Source organism: Bidens hawaiensis, unplaced genomic scaffold (assembly GCF_021521415.1).
Source record: "Bidens hawaiensis isolate Kalapana, Puna unplaced genomic scaffold, B.hawaiensis_p1.1 tig00032813_1, whole genome shotgun sequence".
NCBI lineage: Eukaryota > Viridiplantae > Streptophyta > Magnoliopsida > Asterales > Asteraceae > Bidens > Bidens hawaiensis.
The window spans coordinates 131,455-141,261 of record NW_027495607.1 but is presented as its reverse complement, the minus strand read 5'-3'; the positions used below and the strand labels follow the sequence as shown (position 1 = coordinate 141,261).

Below are 9,807 nucleotides of genomic sequence, written 5' to 3'. Positions count from 1 at the left end.
ATCAAATTATGCCAAACAGTTGTACTTGTTATGAATGTGGCAGTACAGAACGTTTCAATAGAAATTGCCCAAAGTGAACCAAGGTGTCATTGGAAGACGAACCTCAGGACAAGCATCAACCTCTGATCAAGCAAGGAGCCGAGAATTCGAATAAAGCACGTCATGATTCAAAGGTGATATTAAGTATGTTGTAGTTTTAACTCAATAGACTCCAGTAATATTTTTATGGTCACCGATAGAAGTTAGTTCCTGTTAACCTCCTATCATTTGGAAAGATACCGATTAGTGAAACTATAGACCCCGATACTGTAGAATCGCTAACGGAAAACCCCTAATGGTTAACTAAATTGTTCGGAATTGTCCTATTATTCTGAACGATTAACCTTTCCTTATTGACCTACGACCAACAAAGTTAAGAAGTTTTGACGTAATAGTTAACATGGATTGGCTAACTCAACATGAAGCTGAGATCAAATAGGAAAAGAAGATGATTAGAAGCTCTCTTTCGGACGATGAAGCGATTAGATACAGAGAAAAGTGTACGGTATTATGTTACCACTCTAATCTCATCTTGAGATGTTATAATATTTACGACAAGAAGACGTGGTGTATTTAACAAACGCGATTGCCAAAGTATTTAAAAGGAAACATATAGAAGATATCCCGATGGTACGCGAATATCCAGAAGCTTTCCCAGAAGAACTTCCTGGATTACCGCCAACCCGACAGGTCGAATTCAGAATCGATTTAATGCCTCAAGCTAGCCCGGTTGCTAAGCATCTTACCGACTTGCATCAACCGAAATGCAAGAATTATTGGATAAGGTTTTATACGACCTAGTTAGTCACCATGGGGTGCACCAGTGTTATTTGGGAAATGAAGGACGGAAGTGTTAGGATATGTATGGATTAGGGAGAATCGAATAAAGTGACGATCAAGAATAGGTATTCACTTCTTCGAAGTAAATGACCTATTTAACCAATTGCAAGGGGCGATTTATTTTTAGAAAAATTGATCTAGGATATAGTTATCACCAAATGAAAAATCCAAGAGGAGGACGTTGCAACAACAGCGTTTCGGACTCGTTACGGCCATTATGAATTCTTAGTTATGCCTCTCGGGCTAACAAATGCGCCGGCATTGTTCATGGACCTCATGAACTGAATCTATAAACTTTATTTTGACAAATTTGTCATAGCATTCATTGATGATATTTTGATATATTTGCAACGTAAAGAAGAGCACGAACGACGGTTAAGAAAATTGTGGAAGTGTTGAAGCAAGAGGAGCTATACGCGAAGTTTTCGAAATGTGATTTTGAATAAAGAAGGCATAATCCCTTGGTCATGTTGTAAAGCAACAAAGATTTCACAAAGATCCAAATAAGATAGAAACCATTAAAATTGTGCCAAGCGCCGATTTTAAGCCTCCCCGATGGGGACTATGGTTTTGTCGCGTATTGTGACGCATCGAGTAAGGGTTAGGATGCGTGTTGACGCAGTATAATAAGGTTATAGCCTATGCTTCCCGACAGTGAAAAGTACACGAGAAAAATTACACTACTCACGACTTAGAACTGGGAGCGGTTATCTTCGCACTTAAAATGTGGAGACATTATCTCTACGATACGAAGTGCACCATCTTCACCGATCATAAAAGTTTGCAGCACATATACGATCAGAAAGAACTGAATATGAGGCAACGAAGATGGGTCGAGTTGTTAAGCGATTATGACTGTAACATCCGTTATCACCCCGGCAAGGCTAACGTCGTAGCCGACACTTTGAGTAGGAAAGGTCGGGTTAAGCCATTGCGAGTGCGAGCGCTAGGGATGATAGTCCAGCCGAACTTTTCGGACCTGATTCGAGTCGCTCAACGTGAGACGTTGAAGGAGGAACAATTGGAAAAGGAGGGACTTTACGGCAATGAGAAGAATTTCGAACAGCGCGTGGACTAAATTCTCTACTTCAAAAATCGGGTTTGGATCCCGCCCCTCCATGACCTTCGTGAATTAATCATTGACGAAGCGCATAGATCGAAATAATCCATACATCCGGGATCGGATTTGACTATTGATGATACGGATATCTGAAAGGATTTTTATTAATGGTCGAGTTTGGAGAAAGATATGGTCACGTGTGTTGGTGAATATTGAGTGATGCAAGAGATAAGGCTGCACACCGAAAACCCTAGGGAACGCCACAACGACAGAAAATTCGCCAATGATAGTGGGAATAAATTACAATGAATTCTTGCCCAAATTCCCGATGGTGAAATGGTATCTCGTCGTGGAGTGCCATTTTCAATTATCTCAGATCAAAATAGTCATCCTACTTCCATTATTGGAAGGCGGGGAAGGAGGCATCGAGAGCTTGAAGCTCTCTATGGGTGAAGTAGTTATCACCAAGTTGTTAAATTGAAATTGGGCGTCACTCAGGCCATAAGATTTGAATTGATTCGAGAAACAACCAATCGGATTTATAATATTTAAGACAAGTTGAAAGGAGCGCGTGATTGGCAAAGGGTTTATGCCAACGTTCAAAGGAAACCATTGTCACTGAATACAGGTGACAAGGCATTTTAAGGCATCACCTTAGAGGGAGGTGATATGAGGTTTGGCAAAACCGAAAATAGCTTCTTAATATATTGGACCCCATGAGAACTATCTCCATGGTTGGTCATTTAGTTTATCGATTAAAATACTCCAGGGGCTAAGTACTATACATGATGTTTTGCCATGTATACGGATTGAAAAGTGCCTAAGTGATGAGGCAACGAAAGTACTAGTAATAGAGGTACTCATAGAAGACATGCTTGATATCATAACTAATTCCATAGAGATAGTAGACGGGAAAACTAAACAGTTTGAACATACCAAGCTTTATTGATTAAAATTAAGTGGAATTCACAGCGAGGACCAGATTATACTTGGTAACGCGAGGGTGAATTCTGAAGGAAAAACCCCCCACCTTTCTCTCGAAAGGGGATAAGGGCGTGTAAAATTTCGAGGACGAAATTTCTTAACGGGGGGAGAATGTAACGATTCCGACGAAACCAGGTATACCCTAACCGGTAGACTGTAGTTACGTCATATTTAATGTCGGGTACATGAATTACCATAGTAATCATACGAGAATACATGGTTCATTGTACTGATTGTACGTGAATATATAATTCACCGTATTGAATATGCGATCAATCGATCGATAGTTATTGAAACCCGAATGGATCGAGGGTTCAATTATAGACGAGATATATGATATTTAGTGATGTTACGAAGTATTAAAGCTTCGGGATAAGTGGATTAAAGCACAGAAAAAGGATTTCGATTTAATAGTGCGTCGGTACGTTAAACGAAACCTTTAATACCAAACCGAGCAAGAGATGATCGATCAAGCCGAAAAAGATGCACAATTATTAATACTATGATGTTTTAAGTTAATAAATGTCATGGTTTAAGTTATTAAATCGGTTTTATATAAATTTCATTTTTAGCCGAAAAACGACCGTTTTAGCCTCGTTTTAAGCCGAATTAAACATTTAACCGAGAAACGAACTGAACCAGATTATCCAAAACATTATCCAGATTTCGGAAATCCAAGTTTGTGGCCAAGAATGAAGGAGTGGGCCCCACCCCACCCCATTCAAATCCCGATCGGCCTAAAGGGGTTTCCCCTTGGCTTCATTTTCTTTTTTCAAGCTACAAACACCCAAATCCTCTCCACTTTCATCAATCCTCATCCAAAAACCCGAGATTGTAGCAAGAGAAACAAGGTAAAGGTGGAGTTATTTACGTTTCCATCTTCGTTTCTTGAGTTTATTTGCAAGAAAATGAGGTTTCAAAGATGAAAACCGATTCTTGCATGATCAAGTGATGTATACAAGTTATACAAGGGATCTTGGTCCAAGAAAGGAGTTAAACGAGCCAAGAACGAATTTTTACGGTTAAAACCTTTGTTTTTATATCATAACCGAAACAATAGTGTAAGAGGCTTGATCGTGAATGAAACTTGCTTGGTATTGTGGTATGTTGATTGTAGGCTCTGTATTTAGTGGTAGATAAGGCGGAAAGACGAGTTTGTAGCTCGTAGTGGCGGAAAACGAAAGGTATATTCGGTTATGTTCGGTTTTGGGAAATTTGGACAGATTGTTGATGCTTTAGAGTTAGGTCATGAAATTTTACAGAGGTGTTAAACACATGAAAATATGAGTTCTGTGAATTTTTGGTAATTTGTGGATAAAGGATGAATATTTGGTGAATTTAATGCTCGGTTTTGGCCAAAAATGGTGAAAAATAGTTAAATATCATGAAAAATTCTGGAAACTTTCAGATAAGCTTTTCATATCATGTATAAGTCACACACAAAATTTGAGGTCCGTTGGAGGAGTCTAAGTAGGCTTTTCGGTTAAACGAGTTCTAGGAATTTTTAGCTCGGTTTTAGTAAAAAGGGCATGTAAAAGTAGATTTCGGTTCTGGAAAAATTACAGGGGACTATGTGGATGGCAGGGGACATCCAGGAAATATTTGGGATTTTTCTAAGATCGTTTGGTATTTACGACATATTTAGTGTTTAAATGGTGTTTAAAAATAGATAAATAAATTTTAAATATAGAAATTAATTCTGGAAATATTTTTATAAAATTCCCCACTGTTAAAAAGTGATTTGTGCAAAATTTCAAGATCCGAGAGTGAACGGATAATTATTTGTGCTAATTATCAAACTTTTAAAGTTAAAACGCGTAAACCGGTGAAGTTCGCTTAAGCGAGCTGACTGGTGTATAAAAACCCTAAAAATGAACTATTTTCATATAAATGAATTAAACAAGTAAAAATAAATCATCCGAAAATAATTCGGATGATTTGAGTAATTTTAACATATTTTAACAGTTTCCGGTACGCTAAAGACGGAAACGGGTCCCGCGGCCAAACGGGGCGTCTAAACCGAGCTCAAATTTCACAACTTTACTTAAACTATCAGTCAACGACTATTTTCGGGTCGTGTGTGACCAAACTCATTTTTGAAACATAAAAACGAATAACCGTGCTAGGCACGCAAAACGAGAAAAAACGACTAATAGTAATTGTGACCATGGAACTCTAAACGACATCACAATCTGAGTCCGGAGAAGTGTTTCTGGGTTAACATTGCCCCCGGAACAGGTACAGTACTGGGTTAACAGTGTCCCCAGATGTACCAATTAATAAGGTTAAAGATTATATAAACAATAATTGTATAGTAATGATCGTAGGGATCATATTACAGATTGGACGGGTTAACTGATATTGATTGTTGTTACCTGCTTGCATGTGCTAAGGTGAGTTTCACGAGCCCCTTTTTACTGAACTGTTTTAAATATTTTCCCGGGGCGGAAAGCATGTTTCTATCAAAATGTTTAAGTACATGCTGATCGCATGGAAATGAATGTATTTATATATTGTTTATTGTACGGGAATCGTACGGGAATGTACTAAGATGGTAATTGTCTGAGTTGTTAATATTGTAAGGTCCCGCAACAGTGTTCTGGGTTAACAGTGTCCCCAGATGTTATTGGAAGTGTTCTGGGTTAACAGTGTCCCCAGAGGTTATTGGAAGTGTTCTGGGTTAACAGTGTCCCCAGAGGTTATTGGAAGTGTTCTGGGTTAACAGTGTCCCCAGAGGTTATTGGAAGTGTTCTGTGTTAACAGTGCCCCCAGAGGTTATTGGAAGTGTTCTGGGTTAACAGTGTCCCCAGAGGTTATTGGAAGTGTTCTGAGTTAACAGAGGTTTCACTTGTGGGCTCAGCATAATTACATCGCTAATATATGATTATTATAATGATTTGTCATCGTTTACTTAACTTAGTGAAACTCACCAACTATTCGTAGTTGACCCGTTTTCTCACATGCTTTTTAGGTACAATTAAGATGAACTGATTGCTTACGTGCTAAGTGCTTGATGTGTGTAAGATTTGCGTGCGGGATGTTAGGATACATTATGACAGATAGAATTATGTATCGTATGGTATGATGTGTGTATCACCTAGACGGTAATGAAATACGAGATAATGTAATTTTGAAGTATATTAATGCATTCAGTTTTCTTTATAAACAATGTGGTTGATATCAGAGGTGTCTGTCGCATCCCGTTTACGTTTCCGCTGCGGTTGCGGGGTGTTACAATTCTAAACTACCTAGGGGCGAATTTGTGAGAGCAAGAACAAGATTTTGGTGATTGTAATCATTCGTTTGGGTTGGTGATTCGCATGATTAACCTAATTGAAGTGATGATAAATCAAACTATGTGTGGCTAGTACTCTTATTGTTCTCTCCCGTATTGTAAGGTTTTCTAATTGGATAATTGTTAATCGTTTATGTTATTGGTGAGATAGTATTGTGATCATTTGATTATTGTGCTATGGTGATTGCGTGTTTGTTTTGTAATTGTTAGTATGGTATAATTCGTGTTCTTGACTATCCGTTCTTGGTGCCATAGGCAATCGAGATTTAGTAGAAGAGAATTAGGGTTAGCAATACTAAACTGATTATTGAGTGACAACCTTGCGTTTTCTAATCCAAGTACTTAGTCCTCGCTTATCACATCCAAATGCATTTTCACGAATTATAATTGTGTAATTCACCTCACCAGTAAACATTAACTTTATTAGCATTGGAAACCTGAAATCGGGAGAGAGCATTCTTTCTTATATTGTTTAAAACTTGTTTAATTATTTCAGTTATATTCATTAATCAAAACCAAAAAATTAACTATTTGAATTTACTTTTGCATTTAGTTTAATTATAAAGCTACTTAGTAATACATTTTCCACAAACTCCCTGTGTTCGATACCCGCTTACCGCTATCTAACTAGTTGTAATCGGTTTATTTTTTAGTGAGTCTTCGACCACACCTCAATAACCATAACCTAACCGATCCATTATGGCGGTTTCAGTTAATCGGTTTTGAAGGTTACTGCGAGTCAGTTATGGGTCGGTTAACCGTGACCAAACCAATGTATAATTGAGCCTAAAACTTTGGTACTAAAAAAATAAAAATGACATGACATAGTTCAACAAAATATTCAATTCTTAATATTAATAATATATATTCATCAGACAACGATAAATGGATTAACTCTTTAGTAAAATTAAATCATATAGTATAAAAATAAGAGCGTTATTAGTTTATTACCTTCTTTAATTTTCTCCAAATTATAAACCGTGTGTCTAATCATACTCCATAAAGTTGAGAATCTTGTAAATGGGGTGGTTCGGTTTTAGCGGGTTTGAAATCATCTTAAACCAAAACTGACCCGTATTTGGCGGTTTTCAAAAATTCATTAAACCGACCCTCTGGTTATGTCGGTTATCGGTTAAAATCGGTTCGGTTTTGTCGGTTATGCTTCGGTTAACGGTTATGACGATTAATTTGCACACCCCTACTATTTATATAGAAATACAATGGATGAATTGATGATTGTTCTTTTAATTTAATTTATGGCGTTGGAAAGATAAAATGTTATATGCTAGTTTTATGAGTATGACCATGTGCCTATTATTATTAGTTGAAGGACACATAACAGAAGAAACTTTATGCATTTAGATGTTGTACTATGTGCATTAAAATACCAGACAAAAAGAAATAGTAATTATGTCTCACATAACAAATCTTCCTTTTAATATATATAATAACAAGAATTAAGACCCCCCGCGTTGCGGGGGCCGACAAACTGTGCTAAAAACTAAACTTCGAACGTTATCGCGATTAACTACTCGAGGCTCTAATCACGGATTTGTTATAAACAAATACAAATTTCACACATTAGACCAAACTTTGATTATATATGATAGGTACATAATTGATCTCTTTCATTAAAAAAAAAACTTCACTGTTGCAGTCCATCTCCATCTTGGATGAACAGCAAGCACTCAATGTACATGTTCTGTAGCATCTAACTATCATCATGTTTCATCATCAGCAAGTCTAAGTCGTCCAATTCATATCCCTCCATGCTATTTTGACTCGTTATTACCCACATATTTGCCAAATGTTCATCCAACTGAACATCCAGTTCTTGAAATGACTCTTATCTGCAAAGAAATAGATCATTGTAATTTAACATGACGTTTTATCACAAAACTGACAATGTGTTTAAATTAGAAACACACAGATATTTTTCCATAATGCATCAAGTCATACCTTTTTAGAATAGGATAAAAATGTATCTAAGGCATAGATACCCAAAGTCTTTATAGCCTAAAACACAAAGAACACATTAAACATGAACAACAAAAATGATCCAAATACGAATACATCCATTGCCCCACATTCATCTACCATGTTTTTTTAAAGAATATTTTTGGGTCGGTAACTTGTATATATGATAGATTATAGACATAAGGCGAAACATGTCACCTCAGGGTGAGCAAGCAGAACTGGTTCCAACTCATTCCATTGTGATGAAACGAATGTTATCAGATATAGAGTGCAGGCCAACATCGATAAATTTAGAACAGTGAGTTAGCTTCAATTAGTCAACATATGTGTTGAGTGATTGACTGTAAAACAATAGGGCTAAACTTATATAAATGATAGAACTATGTTAACCTGTTAAAAACTTTAAGGCTACTAAGAATCAAGATCATCAAAAAGATCAAATCCAAATGACGGCCTATGCTACAAAAACATGCACTACCAAGCTAAAACGTAAACTAAATGGCTTTTTTAAAGCCTTACCATTAATCTAAAAAAGGTTTCAAATTTTCTTTATGATAAAACCATAGTCAATTACACATATTTCCTCTGTTAATTTAACACATTTAAAGTAACTACCAATCAAATATGGCTCTAAACTTACATTGTCTACTCAGTTCCTGTATACTCTTAAATCTCGATTCAAAGAATTCAACTAAGGTTGTAAAATATATGATTAATTCCCTTTAAATCTTTATAATTTGATAAAAAAAATATCTTCTTGTGTAAAAAAAGCACAATTTAACTTATAGCATCAATGGAAGAGGAAGAAGACATGGAACACAAATTATGAAGAAGGTGAAGGTTTCATACGCAGAGAGAGATGAAGCGGTGGAACTGTAGTGGCTTTGAAGTTCCAATTAGAATATGGTACAAATTATGTTTCAGATTGTACATCACGTATTGCACAATGTCCCCTGAATATATATATATATATATATATATATATATGGGAAGGATCAAGAGAGAACTCCTAACTCTAGGGTTAGATTTGTAAATTGCCTATAACAAAAAAAAACATCGGTCCCCTGTTAGACAGACTCTTCAACCTCCATGTGCAATGATATTGACACAAACCATCTTTCTATAGAACTTAACACAGTAAATCATGATAAATCGATTGTTCAAAACCATAATGATCGATTATTTCAGTCTTTTATCATGTCAATTGAAGGTATTTCTATTCGAATATTTTTTTTTCCTATTTTTTTACTTTAATCAATAAATTGATTGATAATCTGCTTGTTTCATGTATTAACTTGATAGTTTAATTGATTACTCGCGAGTTACGACATGATTAATAGACAATTGATTGTTAATTATGAGTCGGTTTGGAATTAGTATGACAGAGTGCTCAGTTAGACCTAATTTTTGGATTAAGTTTATTATGTGTAATACATGTATTACATACGTGTAATACTTGCATTACACACATGTATTAATAAATGGATTTAAAAGATGATTTAGGTAAATGAACAAAATGTGTAATACATGTATTACGTACGTGCAATACTGCAATACTGAGTATTACACATGTGTAGTATTTATTTATTTATTTTGTAGGGGGTTCATTTGT

The 9,807-nt window shown here is 36.0% G+C and overlaps 1 long non-coding RNA gene across 1 annotated transcript; it reads right to left on the bottom strand.

Moving 5' to 3' along the window:
- Positions 1-7,815: 7,815 nt before the first annotated feature.
- On the bottom strand, positions 7,816-8,645 carry LOC143584126 (uncharacterized). The gene is made up of 3 exons (XR_013144302.1): positions 8,394-8,645; positions 8,178-8,234; positions 7,816-8,068 (listed from the first exon to the last, which is right to left on the bottom strand). It is a non-coding gene; the product is annotated as an uncharacterized LOC143584126 (long non-coding RNA).
- Between the last annotated feature and the right edge of the window lie 1,162 nt (positions 8,646-9,807).